This window comes from Triticum urartu, chromosome 3A (genome assembly GCF_056163025.1).
Source record: "Triticum urartu cultivar PI428250 chromosome 3A, HENAU_Tu73, whole genome shotgun sequence".
Classification (NCBI taxonomy): domain Eukaryota; kingdom Viridiplantae; phylum Streptophyta; class Magnoliopsida; order Poales; family Poaceae; genus Triticum; species Triticum urartu.
In genome coordinates, this window is record NC_141875.1 from 733,048,337 (window position 1) to 733,066,737 (window position 18,401).

Sequence of the window (18,401 nt, forward strand, 5' to 3'; positions counted from 1 at the left end):
TCCCTAAGCGGATGTCCTCCTTGATCCTTTGGATGGCTCGCCAGAATTGTGAGCCATCTGTCCGGGAGCAAGACAAGAGCGGTTCTCCCCTAAGGTATTTTTCCTGAATGAGCTGCAGCCATAACCCTCCCTCGCCGCGTAGAATCCGCCAGACCCATCTCAGCATGAGGGCCACGTTCATGCGGCGGGAGGCAATGATGCCCAGACCACCACGGTCCTTAGGCATGCAGATATCCGCCCATTTTACCATGTGGTATTTTTGGCGGCCTTTGGCCGCCTGCCAAAAGAACCTAGCGAGGTCCTTATCGAAGGCACTATGGACGCCTTCCGGAAGAATGTACAGCCCCATCATAAACATGGGGAGGCTCGCAAGGTTCGAGCTAATCAAGACCGCTTTGCTCCCCTTGGAGGTAAACCATCCTCGCCAGGGCTCAGCCTGAGAGGCCACTCGTCCCACTAGCGGGTCGAATGCACTTGTCAGGATCTTTGAGTCTGCCAACGATATCCCCAAGTATGTAATGGGGAAGGATGTTAGTCTGCAGTTCAGATTATCCGCAATCCTCTGTTGGTCCTCAGCAGGGTAACCTAAAACGATGACCTCGCTCTTGTCAAAGTTAATCTTGAGTCCCGACATAGCCTCAAAGCAGAGGAGTAGGAACTTAAGGTTAACTATGTCAAGGGCAGAGCCTTCCACCATAATCATGGTGTCATCGGCGTACTGAAGGTGAGAGACCCCCCTTCCCGGAATGAGGTGGCCGACCACCCCCGAGATGTGGCCGGCATGCCTAGCCTTGTCCAGGATACCTGCCAACGCGTCCACGGCAAGGTTGAAGAGAAGGGGGGATATCGGGTCCCCTTGCTTCACCCCCGCTGATGCAGCAAAGAAAGGTCCCACCTCTCCATTAATGTTTATCGCAGTCTTGCTAGACCGTACCAATTGCATAATCCAGTTGCACCATCTATCCTCAAAGCCCCTACGCTGCATGACAAGTCGCAGGAAATCCCAGTCAAGCCGATCATATGCTTTCTGGAAGTCCAGCTTCAAAAATACACCCTTCAGCCCACGTGATCGCATCTCGTGGACAATCTCATGGAGGGAGAGTATCCCGTCATGGATTCTTCTCCCTTTCAGGAATGCTGTCTGGAGTGGGTGATTCATCCTCTCAGCAATAGGCGCGAGTCTAGACGCGCATACTTTAGAGAAGATGCGCTCCAGGACGTTGATAACTGTGATAGGCCTGAATTGGCGAATGTCCGTCACCCCAACTACTTTGGGGATCAGGGTGATAACACCAAAGTTTATGCGCGGCATGTCAAATGTGCCGATGTAAAATTCATGGAACATTGGCATGATCACCGGTTTTAGGACATTCCAGAACATCTGGAAGAAGGCAGCCGGCAAGCCATCCGGGCCCGGTGCCGACCCAGCCTTCATCGAGGCGATCGCCCGCCCCACCTCTTCCGGCGAGAAAGGGATAGTCAGTTCCGCATTCTCTATGTCAGATACCCTGTCCGCAAGGGGCCAGAAATCATCCGCCAGGGAGATCCCACCACGGGGTTCTGCCGAGAAGAGCCCCTTATAGAAGGAGTAAATGTGGGTCCTAATCTCATCCGGGTGTTCGAGAAGGGTGTTCCCTTCCCAAAGGCACGGGATGGAGCACTTCCTGCGACGCCCATTCACGATCGCTTGGAAATACGCGGTGTTAGCATCGCCTTGAAGGAGCCACTTCTGGCCCCCCCGTCGCTGCCAGAATAGTTCCTCCCCCTTGAAAATCTCCATAAGGGAGGCTTCAAGGGCGTATCGCTGCAACCATTCGTCTGCCGACAGACCAACTGAATCAGCAGTCTCGTCCAAGGCCTTAATCTGGTCAAGGAGCGCCCCTTTGCGGGATCTCAGGGCAGCACCCAGGTTGGCGCCCCAACCCCGCATAAACTGGCGGATGACTTTGGAGCAGTGATGCCAAACGTCTGTGGCACAGAAGGACCGAGGCGAGGTTAGAGTAGCCTGCACCCAACGGTCCTGAACCATCTCGACGAACCCCGGCTGTAGGAGCCACGATGGTTCGAAATAGAAGCGTCTAGATCTCGGTGGGGACCCTTCCCCTGACGCAAACAGCAAGGGGACGTGGTCGGAGCCAATCCTAGTGACCGCCCGTAAGGAGCACAGTGGGAACATAACCTCCCACTGCACGGACACAAGGACCCGATCCAGCACGCTCCGTATAGGGTCCACCTGTTTATTGGTCCATGTGAACCTAGCCCCTACGCGGGCTATCTCACGGAGGGCCATCGCAGCTATGGCATCACTGAACATGCGCATACGCCGTCGGACAATGTTGGGCGAGCTTTTGTCAGCCTCCGTTCTGATAAGGTTGAAGTCGCCCGCCACCACCACTAGGAACGTGCACCGTTCAACCTTATCCTGCAGCTCGGCCAGGAAACCCACCGACCGCCCGTGATCAACCGGGCCATAGACAATGATCACCTCCCAGCTGAGGTTCACACGTCGGTCGGTGATGGCCATACTCAGGAAGAACTCCCCGCGGTCCATATCCTCCACCGAGAAGAAGTCCTCCCTGACCCCCAGGAGAATGCCTCCAGACTGCCCAGAAGCCGGGAGCCATTGCCAGGCAAAAGGGTGTTGAGAGAGCCCCTAAAGCTCCTGAATGGAGAAGTCCTGACGAACCGTCTCTTGAAGGCCAACAATATCGATGTCTTCTTGTCGGATGTAGTCAATCAGCTGGCGTCGGCGGCCTAGGTTGCCGAAGCCCCTAATATTCCAGCATAGGAGCTTCATATAGGAACCTTGCCGGGATCGCTAGGCCCCTCAGGTGGGGCCGAACTAGCCCTCCCGCCTAGGGCGGGGTTTGGAAATTGCTTCAATGGACGGCCACGACGCCCCTTCTTAGCGGGGGCCTGACCTGCCATGTCTGCAAAAACACCGCGAACCTCCATCGCCTGTTCAGAGGGATGGAGTCGCGTAGGAGGCCGTCCCCGCAAGGCCCTCCCTACTGGAGGGTCCCTCGCAGCGTCAGGCCGAGAGGGAGGCCGGCTCGGGCCTGATCCAGCTCCAGGCTCTCTATGCCCGGAGCCAGACGGGGCCGAGGCATCCGCAACCCGTTGTTCAGCACGGGCCCGCGCCTCAGCAAGGGCCCCATCGAGCCGCTCTTTGGCACAGATGGCCGAGATCTGCTCGAGTCGGGGACCCTTTTCTCCCCGAAACACAATATCATAATCCGAAGCAACGTCGCCAAGGTGTGCCATCGGCACGGAGCCAAGCACGACAAAACGAGAACCGGAATAAGAGGCACCAGAGGGATGAGGAGGAGTCGTACCTGGAGAGAGGTCACGTGCCGCCACGCGCATGGCCGCCATCTCAGCGACCGTCGGGACTCGCCCATCCGGAAGGGTCCGGGACCGGCAGAGGCGGGCGCTCTGCCTAGACACCACAACCGGGGAGTGCATCACCCGAGCGCCGGGGCTGTGCACGGGAGAGACGATGTTGACCGTGTCCAACCCCACCCCCGACGGAGGTGGCGAAGCAGCCTGGCCCACCCCTAGGCGAGGTGGCGGTGGTGTAGCTGGAACCAAGGCCGGGGACCCCACAGCTGGTGATGGTGGAGTCCCAGGTGAGCGAGAGTACGACACCACCCCGGGAGAGCGCGGGGACGACGACGGGCACACATCCATCCCCACGCTGCCAGAATCCTCCTCGTGCTCCAAGATCGGCGAGGATGCCGGGGACGTGGGCCTTCCCCTTGAGAGGGGTGGCGAGGCCATCCCGGCCGCAGACAGAGCGAGAGCGACAGCCTTGGGGGGCCCTGCCCCCGCCCCACCCACCCGAGCCGGACTCAGCCGAGGAGGGACCTGCTCCGGGGGGGTGTCATCCTCCTCCTCCTCCGACTCCTCAGAGCCCTCCCCGCCTCCGTCGAATCGATCGCCGGAGGGGGCCGGAGGCGGGGTAGGCTGGACCACGCCCGTCCGGCTCTCGAGCTCCTCCAGATCAACCTCGTATGTGAGACGCCGGCCCTTCTTGCCGAAGTAGAAGATCAAGGACATGCCATCCACCTCGGCCGGCATCGGACATAGAACCTCGATCCGGGCCGGGCCATCCCCATCCAGAGACGTGAGATCCACAGAGAGAAGCTTGCCTACCGGCTCTGAGATGGCCTTGAGAATATGCTCACTCTTGCCCCCACCAGGGGAGAGCCTGCTTCCCTTTGGAAGCCCATACACCAACACCCAAACCGGGGTGAGCGGAGGAACTGAGTCCGGTTCCGTGACGGCCTCCTTGACGGAGATGAGGAACTTGTTGATTGGGCACTTGATGTTGTCGTGGGTGCAGAAGCGAAGAAGCTCCGCCGAAGGGAACGGTACCGAGAAGACCAACGGTGCCGTCTCAGTGACTACCCAAGAGAAGTCGCTGTCACGGTAGTCCCCGATGTAGGCCGCCAGCTCGTCGCGGATAAGGTCCGCGTTAACCACGACCGATGGCGGCAGAGTCTGACCAGGAACCAGCGAGACCGTCGCCAAGTGCGGCCTGACGGGCTCCTCGTCCAGCTCCGCATCGACGTAGTAGAAACCACATCCCTCAGATCCATACCCCAAGTAAGCCAGGGTCGTGGGGCAGCGGGAGGGCGCCGGGCACTCAGAACGGAAGTGCCCCGTGCAACCACAGTTGATACACATCGTCTCCTCACGAGATCTGGACCGTCCGCCCCGAGTCAGAGGCAACACTGGAGCCGCCTGCTCTGGTTCAGGAAGGATGGGACGAACATCCGAGACCGCCCCCTCGCCATGGGAAGGACCTGTCTGAGCACGCTTCTTCTTTTTGCTCTTGTTCTTCTTCTTCCGGGGTGGGAGATCGGGCTGATCCTGGGCATCCACGAAGCGCCGAGGCGGAGAATACCGCGACACATCGTCCGACGGACGCCCCCAATCCTGAGAATCAGAACCACCACGGCGATGGGTATAGTCCAGGCCACGAGCCGGTCTGTCCTCAGCAAGCGGCGCGCGAGAAGCCTCCCATCGTCCTTTGGTTAAAGTCGTCGCCATTAGTCGTGTGTGCATCGGCTCTATCTTCGTAAGTGCCTCGATTCATGCATGCATGGCAAAGCGACATATACTTGTGTTTTCATGAATATATATATGAGCTGGCTTTGTATCGGTTAAGTAAAAAAGAGTAGCACAGCTTGAAAGAAAATCGAAATAAACGGCCGATCAACATAGTCTCTCAATCAAAATTAAAAGTAAAATTACACTTCTCTAAACTTTTCGTCGTGATCCTTTCAGTAACATGATCGACTTTTCTTTATGCACTTCATAATTGTTTTTTACATCAGATCGACAAAACCCATACTAGTTCGATAACATGAAAGAGTGTGAAAAATTGCAAGAAGTGATTATCTAAAACCTTCAGATGTCCTTAGCATACTCCTCACATGATAGAATGCTTGACTAGTTAACTGTTCTGAGAAGAAACAGGAAGCCTGAGATGAGAAAATAGGAGAAGCATGACCAAACCAAACTTGCCTAGAGATCCGGAGGGAAAAGCCACATAGGAGGACATTGATTGCCGCCCGACACGTAGTACCCCACCGACATGATCCTCGCGTCGGTGTTGTTCATCTTGCTTGTAATACGCATGGCAACCACCACTGTTTGAGCTCGTCAGAATTCCTTGGCGTCATCGGGCAAACATTCTTTTCGTGGATAGCATCGATGATGGGAGTAATAGATGTGATTTCTTCGTGGGCTGCAATGCTCCCCTGTCGACATGTGCATTGCCTTGGAGAACGTCGGCCCCAAGAACAAGGCATGGTCTCCTAGGCTCTTCACAATTTCCCATTTGTACCAGCCATGTCCGACATCAACTAGCTCGAGACAAATGAAAAAAGGCAATGTATTGTTGCGTGCCCACCACCACGACCCTCTGGTCTTCCTAATCACTATCATGATCTTGCCACGTAGCTCAACAATGTACACGGCACGCTCGTCCGGATCGCCATTGACCTGCAAGTATCCCTGGTCCTGTATATCCAGCCATTGAGGATGACCTTTGAACACGCCATGTTCGGTTAAGCCGACCTCAAACCTAACGATCTCCATAGTTTCTGACATGAGGCAATAAAGATGGCCGTTGCAGAAGGCGATATCCGTGATCGTCATCCCAACAAATCTCTGCGGCGACCATGCAGACCTCACGCGGCCAAGTCCGCAGATCGCGACTTCAGACCTGCCGATGATGGCAGCAAGGATACAATCGCTTGAGGTGGGCGGCTCGGAGAATATTACCTTCAGCGGAACAAACAGTTTGGCGCGCGGGAGTAGACGTATGATACTCCTTTGCTTCGCCGAGAGCGGCAGCTCAGCACTGGAGAAAAGGTTCACAATCCTCAGCGGAGCATCCGAGACGGCGACCCATCCGCCGTCATGGGCTCATGGCTGCCAATGATGCGCCCGCCGACGGCCTTGTTCGAAAACCAGAAGTGCGACAGGATGGCACCGTCCTCAAGGCAGTAGACGTGCTTCGCCCTGTCGTTGCTTCCTGGATTGAGGATCAACCACGGGAGGACACGACGTGGGGGATGCATCGGTGCGATGGCGCGCCAGGACCTGCACACGGCGGCGAAGCGGACGTGGTCCACCGCGCAGGCGACCCTGGAGTAGACAAGGCTGAGGATATCGTCAGGGAGAATGGACCACCACTCTGTCGCCACCATGGCCGCCGCTGAGGTCCCGGCCTTGATGCTGCTGCCGTCGTTGTTGACGGCTGCTGTGTGCGTCGGCTCCTCCATCTTTGTGGCCGTGTGCGTGTGCCGGCACGATCGCAATTATAGATCGGTCGATGAGACAGACCTAGCGGGAGAGGACGATTTCGATTACAGATCGCAATTATAGACCTGCCTCTAAGCCCATCTTGACCCGGCCCAGTCCACTCCGCCTGTTCGTTTTCTGCTGCAAGTATAGAGGTTGCCAAGCCTCTCATCCGATGGATTCCGCTGAACCTGGCCGGAGAGAGGATCTTCCTTGAGGTGAAGTACGAAAAGATTGGTTATTTTTGTGAGGTTTGTGGCCTACTTGGCCATGATATGGAGGAGTGTGGAGACGGAGTCCATCCACCAGAAAGTATTCGGTGGGGAAAGTGGATGATTGCCAAACGGAGATCAATCAAGGGTAATCAGGAGAACGATTGCCGGTCCGCGTTTCCCCGTGGCAGGTTCCGTGGAAGGGGTCGTGGTAGACGTGGTGCACCAAGGAAGAGGACATCTAATGAGGCAGGCCTAGATGATGGTGCTGAAGAGGACGACACGGCTCAGAGCCCGTTGAAGCATGATGATCATACAGGAGAGCCAAAGAGGGATGCAACTGCTGCGCACAAGCTGAACATGTATGATCCAGTGACGAGGGAAGCTAGCAAGCAAACTCAGGAGACTGCTCCAGCGGCCTCGGGGGCCCCTTCTGAACCCCTTATACCACCACCTCCTGCTCCGTATTTGTCACCAAAGGAAAGGAAGAAGGCAAGAAAGGTTACTTCACCAGCAAAGTCAACCACACGTGAAGCAACATCGGCGGCCTCCCTCGAGGAGGACCGCCGGGCGCAATGAGTATTCTCAATTGGAACTGTCGCGGTTTGGGTAATCCCGCGACAGTTCAAGAGGTCCGTTTGCTAACGGCCAAATTTACCCCGGTCGTGCTATGCTTGCTCGAAACTCAAATTCCTAGCTCACGCGCCGAAAATTTAGCAGCGTCTTTTGGTTTTAATAAGTCTTATGCAGTTAGTAGCTCCGGTAGGAGCGGTGGTCTTGTGTTATATTGGAATGATGAAATAAAACTTGAGATCTTGGGCTACTCTAAGTACCACATAGATGCTAGTATCTCAGAGTTTGGAGACGTACCTTGGCGTCTGACCAGCGTGTATGGAGAAGCGCAAGTGAGTGAAAGATACAAAACATGGGACACCTTGCGATCCCTTGCAGGTTCCTTGAGACTACCATGGTTAGCTATTGGCGATTTTAATGAAGTTACTCATCAGTCAGAACACGATGGGGTTTCTCAACGAAGCCAAGCTCAAATGGACGGTTTTAGAGACGCCCTTGATGTGTGCGGTCTTATCGATCTCGGCTACAAGGGAAGAATTTGGACTTTCAAAAAGAAGGTAGCTGGCGGATCCTACACTCGGGTGAGGTTAGATCGAGCAGTAGCAGAACCGGCGTGGTGCGCGCTTTTTCCGGCTGCTGAAGAGTTGAACTCCACCGCCGCATGCTCGGACCATGGCCCTATTGTGATTCAGCTCAAGGGAGAAATTAGTACTGCACGCCCGTCAAGAAACTTCAAATATGAGGTGATGTGGGACAGACATCCGGAACTCAAAGGTTTCTTAGAGAAAGAATGGAGCAAAAACGATGCATGTGCTTCGGTCCAGGAGATTAGTACTAAGCTACAGGCTTTATCCGAGAGTTTGTGGGGATGGGACCGCTACACTTTTGGTAATGTCTGTGCTGAAATAAAGAAGCTACAACGAGAGTTAGACGTACTCAAAAACGTTCCAGGCAGAGATGGTCCAAGTCATCGGGAGTTAAAAATTACAGAGCGCCTCATCGAACTTTACTGCCGCGAGGAGATCCTTATGCGGCAGCGTTCGAGGGTGGACTGGCTTACCGACGGGGACAAGAACACACGCTTCTTCCAGCTGCGGGCCTCGATCCGTCGACGAAAAAATCTCATCAAGGCTCTGACTAGAGAAGATGTCCAGGTGACCGACAACTTACATGAGATGGAAGGTATGGCCAACCAGTTTTATCAGAATCTTTATACTTCCGAAGGAGTGAATAACATGCAGGAAGTCTTGGACACGGTCCCTAGAAAAATCACTAATGACATGCAAGCTCTTCTGGACGCGCCATATAGAGAGGACGAGGTGAAAACTGCCTTGTTCCAAATGTTCCCGACGAAAGCGCCTGGTCCGGATGGCTTCCCTGTGCACTTCTTTCAAAAACACTGGGACGTTTGTGGTTCGGAAGTGACAAAGGTAGTTCTGAAAATAGTGGAGGGGCAAGAAAGCGCCGAAAGCATTAACCGGATGGTGTTGGTCCTGATCCCGAAGGTAAAAAATCCGTTGCTCCTATCACAGTTCCGGCCAATCAGTTTGTGTAATGTGTTATATAAAATTGCTTCTAAGGTGGTTGCATATCGTCTTAAAGTGGTCCTTCCAGATATTATTTCAGCGGAACAGTCCGCCTTTGTCCCAGGACGTCTGATAACAGATAACATCATTGTGGCATATGAGTGTTTGCACTTTATGAAACACAATAAGGAAGTTAAGCATCGCCATTGTGCTTTGAAGCTTGATACGTTGAAAGCATACGATAGGGTTGAGTGGGATTATTTGAAGGCCATCATGCTCAAATTGGGATTCTCTGATAGGTGGGTCGCTATTGTCATGAACCTTGTCAGCTCTGTCTCTTTTGCAGTTTTGTTCAATGGAAGGAAATTGGATGAGTTTAGACCTTCACGAGGTATTTGTCAGGGAGATCCTATCTCACCTTACCTGTTTTTATTGGCAGCAGAGGGCCTTTCGTGCCTCCTTAACTCCAGAGTTCAGTCATCGTAGATGGGTGGAATCCAAGTAGCGCCGTCGACGCCTTCTGTTAACCACCTTTTGTTTGTAGATAATAGCCTGCTATTTTTCAAAGCGAATGGTTTGGGGCAATTGAAGTGTCAAACATGTTGGATAGTTATTGCAGGGCGTATGGTTAGCGTATCAATGCTAGTAAATATTCTATATTTTTCAGTAAAGGCTGCCCAGCTAATATTAAGGAAGAGATTAAGGGGTTGTTGCATGTGCCTAATGAAACTCTAAACGACAGGTATTTGGGGATGCCCTCGGATGTAGGCTCATCTGCAACTGGAGCCTTCAAATATTTAAAGGATAGACTTTGGAATAAGGTTAAAGGATGGATTGCAAAATTATTTTCTTCAGCGGGTAAGGAAGTTTTCATCAAGTCAGTGGCTCAAGCGGTGCCGGTCTATTCTATGTCCTGTTTCAAACTTTCAAGAGGACTTTGTGAGCACCTGAATAAACTCATACGTCAATTTTTGGTGGGGAAGTAAGGATGGTCACCAGAAGCGTGCGTGGGTTTCCTGGAATGACATGACGCAACCAAAGTTTATGGGAGGCTTGGGATTCAGAGATTTTGAACTTTTCAATTTAGCTTTATTGGCTAAACAGGCATGGCGGATCCTACAGGCCCTGACACCTTGTGTGCTAGGATTATGAAAGTTGTTTACTTCCCCACTAGAACAATCTTGTCAGCTGAACTTGATAACCATCCATCAAAAATTTGGAGAGCACTTATAGAGGGAAGAGATATCTTACGCCAAGGTCTGATTAGTAGGTTTGGTGATGGTTCATCCACCAACATCTGGCTAGATAACTGGATCCCCAAAGATGAAAATATGAGGCCAATAGTGTGCTTGTCGGCTGCCCGGCCCACTTTTGTTTCCGAGCTCATTAACCGTGAACTGCTGCAACAATTATTCTTACCGACAGATGTTGATGCCATCATGAGCATACCGCTTTCTACTAGGCAGGATACTGACCTCTGGAGTTGGTATTTTGAGAGGAATGGACATTTCTCTGTGAAGTCATCATATCGTATGCTCGCAAGCACCAAACGGAGGCGTGAAGCATGGCTCGAGGGTCGCGCGAGCGCTTCCAATAGAGAAGTAGAAGGAGGATGGAAGAAGCTTTGGCATGTTAATGTCCCAGGAAAGATTCGGAATTTTCTTTGGAGGTTAGCAAAACAATCAATCCCTATCGAAGATGTCCGCAAACGCAGGAAAATGTCGCACTCTGATAATTGTCAGCTATGTGGCGCTAGAGACTCTTGGCGCCATTCTTTGCTTGAGTGCTCGTCTTCGAGATGTATATGGGCTTCGACCAATGGGGATCTTGCTGAACACCTCATTGCCACTACAGAACCATCGGCGAAGCAGTGGCTGTTTGCGATGATTGAGGCACTCTCACACGATAAACTTGTGTTGTTGACAGTTACTCTTTGGGCTACATGGACAGCCAGGCGGAAGGCGATCCACGAATCAAACTTCCAGAGTCCACATGCCACTCATATCTTTGTGCAGCGGTTCATATCAGAGTTGGAGGCAATCAAAAAAGTTCTGAATAGCACTGTTTGTGTGGCGCCGGCTAGGCACCCCCAGAGGTGGAAACCTCCAGTAGCAGGTATGGTCAAAATCAGTGTCGACGGAGGGCTATCCCGTGATGGCGCCACTGCTGCTTCTGCCGCTGTTTGCAGGGATGACGAAGGCCAGTTCCTAGGATCCTCGTCAATGGTGTTTCCGGGAGTTACAGACCCTGCCTATTTGGAGGCCTTAGCATGTCGAGAAGCTCAAGCACTGGCCTTGGATTTGAATCTAGGCAAAGTCATTATTTCATGCGACAGCAAAGGGGTAGTGGACGACATAAAAAATGATGCTCGTGGCATGAACGACACTATCATTCGTGAGATCAGGGAGAACAAATTGCTTTTTCAGGCTTGTAATTTTATATATGAAGGTAGAGACACGAACAAAGAAGCTCATAGTTTGGTAAAATTTTTAGTTTCGCTTAGTAGGGGTCGCCATTTGTGGCTAGGGTACCCGCATGATCCCATTTGTATTCCTTTGAACATCCCCTTTGATCAATAAAGCAGTTTCTTACCGCTCAAAAAAAACCTAGCTAGGCGAAGGCGAGACGAGACCTCGTTACCGCCACCGTCGCCTGCTCCTCCGCTTGCCATCGCCCTATAAATCCCAATGCCGCTGCCACGTCGTGGACGAGAACACCGACACGCCATTCATGCATGCGTCCGTGCACGGCAAGGCTTATAGTCTTGCAGACAAATTCTCTTGACTCTTGAGAAACTCGTTGTCACGTCAACCTTAACTCTTCTTTTTTTGTGGCTTTTTTTTCCTTTTGAGGAATCACCTGAGAAACTTTCCCACCCAAATATATTAGGGCAGTGATAGGTGCCGGTCGGCCGGCCCAAACTTTCAGCCGCGCGCAACCATTCGTTTGGACCCCCCCCCCCCTCCCCCGCGTTGCCTTCTTCCTTTCCCTCTCGTCTTTGATTTACATACGGCGTCCTCTCCCCCCCCTCCCAAATCCCCCGCCCCCTCCCCCGCGCGCGCCGGTGGGCGTCAGCCACCCGCAACGCCGTGCTCGTCCCTAGGCCATCCGCCCTCGCCGGCCAACCTGCTCCGCTGTCGCTACCGTTGCAGCTCCGCCGTAGGCAGTTGTAGCACCGCCGTTCAACGCTTGTAGCTCGCGTCGATTGATTGCAGCTCCTGTCGAGACGGCCGCATCTCCTGCCACCATCGGCCACCATCACCGTTGTAGCTCCCATGAGCGGTTGTGAGGCTAAATAACAAAGTATTCACATAATCATTGACATTACTTCAACTTAATTAAATAACAAAGTATTTTGTTTTTATTCCTTTCATGGAGAATACTAAATTCAAATATTGAAATCAATAGCTACTTTAAATCTGGAGAATCATCCATTGGAAAGCAACCTTGAGCGAAAAACTGTGTTGTCGAACTAAAGGAATAGTGTTGTAACCCTTTCCGGTACATAAATGAAAATGAATGGTCATCTTCTGCTCAAACTTCACATTATCCACCAATGTTATTATCTGAAGTTATATCTAAGACAATGGAGCCTCATGAAGGTGAGAAATTAAAACAACAATCAATGTTTTATAAATTTTATTCTTACAATCTCCGATCAAAACTTAGTGTAATTAAAGTATTAGTTGTATTACCTTTGGCGTCCAATCACATGGCTCACTGTTCATCAGTGTGCAATGGGGCACAAGTAGGATAAAACTAACATGGAGCAAGACAGTTCTAATTTCACCTTCATGAGCATTGACTTGGATGAAAGCTTTGTAGTACCAAAGAAAACCCTAGGAAGCGACCAAGAACAAAATTCTTAACAGATCTTACCTAGCAACAAGACACCCTTATTGTGATCTTTTTACATTCGAGTTTCATGTAAATTTATATACAGAGGCTAATCCAAAATGTAGCAGGTACAGATTGAAAGCTAATTGCCTGGCCTGCCATATCAATTCTGGATAGGTAGCATAAGTAGCATTGGTGGCGCGATGGCTTGAGCTATCTATCAACAACTGGAGAAGGTGCTGCAGTGTTGTATTAATATTGGACGATCCTGAATATGTATTCGTTCTCGCGTGATGGAATGGTAAATTTGATTTCTGGAACCTCAAGTTAAATACATTTCAGCACTCATACGCAAAGAAATTTATTAACATCATAGTGAATTTAGATTTCTAGAAATTATCCAAGTTGCTAAAAGAGGCCCACAATGAAGCATGCACTGGAAGTAGCAAATGTTCAATAATCATTTCTTCTTTGTAGGATCTGTACAAACAGTAGATACATCATTTGATCAGATTGGAGACGAATTATGTGTTTGGGAAGAGATAGACCAAAATTATGCTTCTGTTTTGCATATGGAAAATGGATCTATCCTCCTAAACTACCTGGTGCATATACAACAACAATTATTGCCAACCGTAGCATGTCATGATTTATTGCGAAGACATAATCATGGAACTAGGCAATTGTATTAAGGTATACTTGGTTATTGGATAAGATATGTCATTCCACTTGAACTAACCTGACCAGTAGCCATTGGGGATCATCAGCTGAAGAACTTCTAAACCAAAAACTCAAAACCAGCCTCAAAGAACTCGTTGAACCAATACACTAGAACCAGTCTCGTGCACCTGGGAGAAAGAATCTGCAACAAATTAATAGCTTAATCTGCATCACAGCAGGAGCCTGAACTAAGTACAAACATTGAGTGGGGAAAGACAATCTGCAGCAATCTGAGTACAAAACATTTTCTGGTTGAGACGACTGGCGCACCAATGCCTGTCGTCGCCGCGAGAATGTGAGTGAAGGGGTGGCACTGTCGCCGACATGCAGATCTGGTAATGGAAGTGGGGATTCCACAGCATACCGGCATAGCGATAATCAACGGAGCTGGCGGTTGTGGGTGCAGCAGAAAGTGGTGGGATTGCACTAGACACAGTGTCGCTGGCAACATGCATGCGGGAAACAGCGATGGCGGACGCGGTCTCGCTGGTTGGCGTTCGGTGCCGCTGATCTTACTACCTCAGTAGTCTCGCCCACCACGTGCGGGATGGCACGAGTGCAGACACGATGCCGTCGGCCAAGGGCGTGGCTGAATTGTCCGGCCTCGAGGACGGAGGCATATTTCCAACAGACGCCCCGTTCGACATAAACTCGGAAACTGGGGCTCTAGGAGCTACCTTGTGAGACTCTAGTGATACTTTAATATCATGGCACCAGCAAGTTTCAGGGGCATTGCATTGGGTGTGTCGTCCAAGGAGGCAGCTACACTACTGATGGGCCTCCGTCTAGCAGCCAACCTGGGAATATTGATTCTACATGACGATTGAAAGCAACTCACTTGAGATTGTACAAGTTGTTCTAAATCCTTTGGAATATAGAGCTTCAGGTGCAGTTCTGGCGGATCGATGAGCGTGGTGAGCTCATGATGACTTTCGGCAACACGACAACAGATCATTCCACGCGGTAAGCGAATGTATCAACACATCATATTGCTCGTTGAGCGTTGCTACAGGGACGACACTGGTTGACCGATCTATGGACGACACTATGCATCGAACCATGCATCATCATTAGTAAGTGTTGCACTGGAGCATTGCTACACACACGACATTCCTTGCACGATTTATGGACGACAGAGCCAGCTGAGCCTTTAATCACATCTGATGCGTGGATTTGCACCGTTGGATCATCGGTCGTGCAAGCATCGTCCAAGGACTGTCGTTCGTCAAGTAGTTTCGGTTGCACAGCAGCCGGATCTAGCGTCGTCTGCATATCGTGCACTGAGTGTCGGCCACAGAGTAGTTTCATTGCTCGTTTTAGCTTCTTAGGAGGACTGTGAATCATGTGGTCAGACAAACTCCTGATTTCTTAGTTCCATTCATTGTAAAGGACCTGATCATTATTTAATAAAGTCACCAAAGTTCAATAATTGAAAAGGAGTAACACAGCTTGAAAGAAAATCTAAAGAAACTACTGATCAACATAATCTCTCTTAAAACAAAAGTTATATCACATTTCTCGATGTCAGTAACATAAATCTCGACCTTTTCTTTTTGCGCATGATAAAAATTACATAAGATCGACCAAACACCCGTACGAGCTGGATAATATGAAGGGGTTTGAAGCATTGCATAAAGTAGCAATCTAAAACAGCTGGATGTCCGGTGCCAGCAACATACTCCACGCGGGATGAGTGCTCAAATCATCAATTGTTTTGTGAAGAAACAAAAAGCACATGATGAGAAAATAGGAGTAGTGGTACCAAAACAAAATTGGCTAAAGATCTGGAGGGAAAAGCCACACAGGAGGATATCTATCAGCGCCCATCACATAGTGCCCCACCGTCGTGATCCCGTCCACGTTGTTGTGAACGCTTTCATCTTCCTTGTAGTGTGTCTTGTAGTACACATGACGACCATCGCTATTTGAGGCTGTAAAGAACTCCTCGGCGTCGCCGGGCACTGATTCTTTTCGTGGGTAGCATCGATGGTGGGAGTAGTAGATGTGGTTTCTTTGCAGGTAGCCGTTCTCATCAGTTGACATCTGCATTGCCTTAGAGAACGTCGAGCCCAAGGAGCAATTTGAGGAAATAGCACATCTTTCCTCGTACCTTGAGGAAATAGCACACTTTTCTTTTTGTTTGATTAAATGACACACTTTTCCTCTATGGCTGGATAAAATGACACAAACTGGCTTTTTTTCTCATTTTTCTGGTATGGGCCTACACGTCATAATATTTTGGACGATTTTGCCCTTTGGTCTTTTCTGCCCGGTCAACAGGTTCGATTGAACCTAGCGATCAGTTTCGATCGAAACAGAGGAACGCGAGGCAAGCAGGGCCGCCGCCTCGCCGGCTTCCTCACACAGGCGCCGCGAATTCCATCGTCGTTGACTCGCCGTGCCTCTGCCCCGGCGTGCTGCCCTCATCACTCGTCGCTCGACCCATTCCGCCGCCGCCGCTCGACCCGTTCCGCCGCCGCCGCTCATCTTGCCGTGAGTTACAGGTGTTCTCCCATCTTCTCTGTTGATCTCTCTTTCTTTCCCTACCAGTACAGGTTTCCTCCTCTATATCTCTCTCTTCCTTCAATTTGATCTCACATGTGGAATCAGGAAGCAAGTCATCCAGGAACCTTATATAATGGAGATTTTTGTGGAGGAGAGCTAGTTTGTTGGCTTTACGACAGCAAAAAGTTTAGCTCGCCGTGATGGAGCACGAGGGCGCAGTTCCAGCAGGGTCAGTCACAAACTGTATAAATTGTTAACATCAGTTTTTTATGAATAGTTAGACCTAACCATTGTTTGTGTTTCGAAAATCCATTTAATTTTGTAGGGAAGAAGGTGCGGAGTCGCGTGTTGTCATTTATGAATTAACAGTTAGAGTTCTCCGATTTGTCGCAAAGCTTGACGATGGCAGCGAGCGTCAAGTTGCCGAGCATGATATTGAGTTTGAGATTAACATGAAACATTTTACGGTTGAAAAAATGGTCGAACTCATTCGGTCCAAAATTGTTTGGGGAAGTAAGCAAGAGGTCCATATTTTGTGCCAAGACAAGCACTTTGAATCAGTTTGAGAGGATCGATAATTATTGGAAGCTACTGACAGCTTTTCTTGAGAGATGGGAAGAAAAAAAATTGCTAGTGCTAGCTCAAGTTGTGGACATTGCAAATGGGTTACAACATCATATTGCTCTGAAAATATCCCATCTAGTGAGATTGTGGACAATATTATCTGCTCAAGTACTGACGTTTACCAGTCGAATGCAAGTAGTGCAACATGTATTGACGATTCTACAACTGGTAATTTTCTTCTTAGCGATTCGAGATATATGCAATCTGATGGTGAAGTCATTGATTGGTCCGCTATAGCAATAACTCCTATTGGTGATGATGTAATATATCCTATATCCCATGAAGACATGTGTGAGGTACTCGGAATTGAGGATGAGACCGAGGATGCTAAACCAGTAAATGAGCCAGCTCCGGTTGTTACGGGCCATGTTAGTGATGAGTTAATGGCTGAAGGAGCTATACCAGTTGATGATCACGTTCCCGAGGAGATAGAAATGTCATATGACAAAGATTATCCAAAAGTTGAGAAAGGCTCAATCTTTCCAACAATGATAGATTGTAGGAGGGCTGTGAGGCAATGGGCAATCAATGAAGAATTTAACCTTGGAACTCATAGAGCTAATAAGAGTATGTGGATGGCACATTGTATGGCCGAGGATTGTCCATGGAAAATAACATGTCGTTTGATGGCTGATAAGGCAAAGACCAGGGTACCAACATAACTTAATATATTCAGTTTTTCTATTTATTTTTTACTATGGTAGCATCCTGTTATTGTAGCGACAGTAACAACTTTGTTCTATATGCAGGTTAACAAGATAGGGCCGGCACACACATGTGTTTCAAGTAGCAGATTAAATTCAGCAATGGCCTCACAAGATTGGGTTCGAGAAAGGTCTAAGAAAATTTTGAGGAAAACTCTAAACATTGGTTGCAAGGATTTACAAGAGAAATTGGAGGAAGACTGGAGTGTAACCACTGGCTATGACACTGTATGGAAGGGGAGAGAAAGAGCAAAGGATGAGATCTATGGGTCTTGGGGTAGTAGCTTCCGATACCTATTCAATTTTAAAGCAGAGATGGAACTGAGATCTCCCGAAAGCATTGTTGAGGTTGATACTAAACTATTGGATGGTAAGGTTAACTTCCACAGATTCTTTATGGCACTTAAGCCTTGTGTAGATGGCTTCCATGCAGGATGTAGACCTTATCTTAGTGAAAGAACATGCGGTGCCCCCATGTTTGGTTTTGGTAATTGATGACAATCTCTATGGACTAATGGTTGCCTTGAGTTATATTTGAAGGTTTTGTCCATAGGCTTTTCTTGGAGTACATGTGTTGGTTTCAAGGAGAGTTTGTGTTGACCAAGGTGCTATTAAGGAATTATCCAAAGCTTGGTCATGTGAGAGTTGAGCTTATTGCAAGCATGTCTTGAAAAAGAAGATTGTGTGATCATTCATGTTTACCTTCAAGACATCATCCAAACGAAGAGAGTTGGAAAGATTCAAGGTCGATCAAGACTAAGTCAAGAGTGAATCAAGTTGATCAACTCACAAAGAGTAGAAGATGTACCGAGAGGGATCAAGTGATCCCATGGTATGGTAAGCGTTGTCCATTGCACTTTGTATACTAACCCATGGTCTATGTG

At 49.7% G+C, this 18,401-nt stretch overlaps 1 long non-coding RNA gene and 1 pseudogene across 1 annotated transcript; one reads left to right on the top strand and one right to left on the bottom strand.

Moving 5' to 3' along the window:
* Window positions 1-5,532: 5,532 nt before the first annotated feature.
* On the bottom strand, window positions 5,533-6,797 carry LOC147982384 (uncharacterized protein At1g65760-like; annotated as a pseudogene).
* An 8,966-nt stretch (window positions 6,798-15,763) lies between these two features.
* LOC147982385 (uncharacterized) lies at window positions 15,764-17,968 on the top strand. The gene is made up of 4 exons (XR_015599188.1): window positions 15,764-16,188; window positions 16,295-16,418; window positions 16,515-17,463; window positions 17,563-17,968. It is a non-coding gene; the product is annotated as an uncharacterized LOC147982385 (long non-coding RNA).
* The last annotated feature ends 433 nt before the right edge of the window (window positions 17,969-18,401 follow it).